Raw genomic sequence first — 2,630 nt, 5'->3', positions numbered from 1 at the left:
GATCTTATTGGAAAGTTTCACTACAGGTTATGCATTTCTATTTAGTGGTGCAGCTATCTCTTGGTGCAGTAAGAAACAGTCTTGCATTGCTTTATCCACAATGGAGTCTGAGTATGTTGCTTGTTCAGCAGCAGCATAAGAAGCTGTTTGGTTAAAGAGATTTTTCCAAAGCCTAAGGGTGACATCTCTTGTAGATGAAGCTGTAAAGATATATTGTGATAATATGGCAGCCTTGTCTCATGCTAAAGATCCTAAGTATCATAGCAAAAGCAAACACATACAGACTCGTTATAACTACATTCGTCTTGCTATTACACAAGGAGAGGTGATCCTCCAACATATCTCCACTAGCAGGATGGTGGCTGATCCACTTACTAAAGCCATTGCTAGAGATGTCTTTCAGGCTCATGTTAGGAGTTTGGGACTTTGTAGGATTTGATATGTTTTTTGGATACCTTATGGACATTTATGTTTATTCATACTTTATGCAATAATGATGTTATTCATTTTGATTCATCTTGTGATGTAATTGATATTGCATACTGAGCACACGTTATTTGAGAATATGTCACCAGGCTTAGATTGGTCTACTCACATAGACGATCACCCTAGCGCTTGAGTAGCGAGCAGGATAAGACATAGTGATCACTTTGTTTTTCCTGTAAATCAAGTAAGTGATCATCTTGACACTTAAGGAGACGTGCAAGATAATATAATGAATGTCGTCTTAGCTAGGCTAAGATGAGACTTATGGGAGTCGCACTTGAAGTGTATCCACAACTTCATGAAGCCTGAATAAAGCCAAATGTGAGATCTTGGACAGGAACTTGATGTGTAACTATGCTGAGAAACTCAGGTTGGTTGCTTTTGTGGAAATTGGACTAAGATTTGTACGGTGTTTGAGTGTGACAAGCCCAGTTGAGTGGGCACTCCACCGTAGCATACAAATTATACTGTATGTGTTATAGCCGACCAATTAAGGGAGTGATTGGACAGATCCCTACTCCGTCACTATGTGAGCCCTAGTCGACCATTATATGGTCCATTCTGTGCCCTTTTTCGACCTAGAACTATGTCATGAAGTGAATGTTTGATGTCGCTACTTTAGCATGTCATCTCAGGGCCATGATATATACGGTCTCGCGGAGCATGTCTAGGAAAGCGGTCAAGTGTAAATGAATTGACATGAGTATCTGGGGAAGATTATTTAGAACACACCATTTATTTTATGGCTCATAGCCCGAGCGATTATGAGGAATTTGTTTTTCAACATAATCATGAGCATATTATATGGTACAGGATCAAGTGTTGCTTTGAGTTTTGAACTCATGAGGGATTAAAGAAACTTGATCAGGTGTGATCAAATAATCTGGGGCATAGACGAGATACAATGAGTGATGTACTATGTTAGTTTAGATGGTGACTTAATATAGTACTCCTACCCTACACCTTCTCGTCAGGTTGCACACTCCATTTTTCTGTATAAAGAGAGGATTGGACAAAAGATTGAGAGGAGCTAGTTCTTACTGTAGTACCCAGTGTGGACGAGTGGGAGATGTTAGAAATTGGGCTGGTTTTGGTCCAACCCATAAACCATGGCCCATGGATCGTCCACATGGGTTATCTGTAAGTGAGTTTAAATTTGAACTTAACAGATATTGATATGAGTTATCAATATCAGTAATGGAGTCATTTAAATTTAAAAGATGAGATCTTTTAGGGATCACATATATCTGATAGTAAGTGAATATCTACTAGTATTTAAATACTCCTACATTAGTCAGATAGTGGTTAGACACAGTAAGAAAACATAGGTATAGTTTTGAGTGCTCTCTCAAAATAAGCCGTCTCTCTGGGACATCATCTACTGTTCCCTAGAATTTGGAGTGTGGAAATTAGGAGAGACTCTAGTAGCCTTTCCTACGACTTGGAGGTGGTCCACAAAGGAGATCATGAGGAGTTCGTAAAGCAAGCAAAGATAAAGATCCGGCAATTTGGTGTATCTGTTCCACCAAAGGTATGTGTCTACATGACCTCTAGTAAAATAAGTATATATTTACTCAACAAGAATGAAATAATATTCTAAAATTATTCTTTTTATTCCTTTCCATTATATTCCATTCCTTTCTTAACTGTTGGAAAGGCATACAATAGTTACATGTGTCTTTTTATTTATAGTACTTTCAGTAAAAAGTTTTCAGTTTCAACACAATGAGCAGTTCTCAAATAGACTCTTATTTTTCTAAATCTCATAGACCATACTATATATGCTGCATGCTATATATGCTGCACGCAGCATATATAATGTTTGTTTGGATCACGTCCACGTTTTACGTTTCAGTTTTTTTTTTTTTTTTTTGGACCAATGCCTGGTGCACTGTTCATGGGACATGAACAATGCGTCAAGGCATATGAACAGTGTTTTTTAGTGTGAACAGTAACCGGAAATTATTTTTTTATTATTTTTAGTTTTTAATTTTCAGCAAAATAAGCGGTATCCAAACACACATAGTATGATCACCAAATCTGGCCCAAGTTGAATTCCACAAAACCCAAATTGCATGAGAAAAGTGGACCCAAATCATGATTGAATGGGGAATTTTAAACAAAAGCAAAACAAAACAAAACAA

Source organism: Quercus robur, chromosome 4 (assembly GCF_932294415.1).
Source record: "Quercus robur chromosome 4, dhQueRobu3.1, whole genome shotgun sequence".
NCBI classification, from domain to species: Eukaryota; Viridiplantae; Streptophyta; class Magnoliopsida; order Fagales; family Fagaceae; genus Quercus; species Quercus robur.
Note: the sequence above shows the minus strand (reverse complement) of the source record.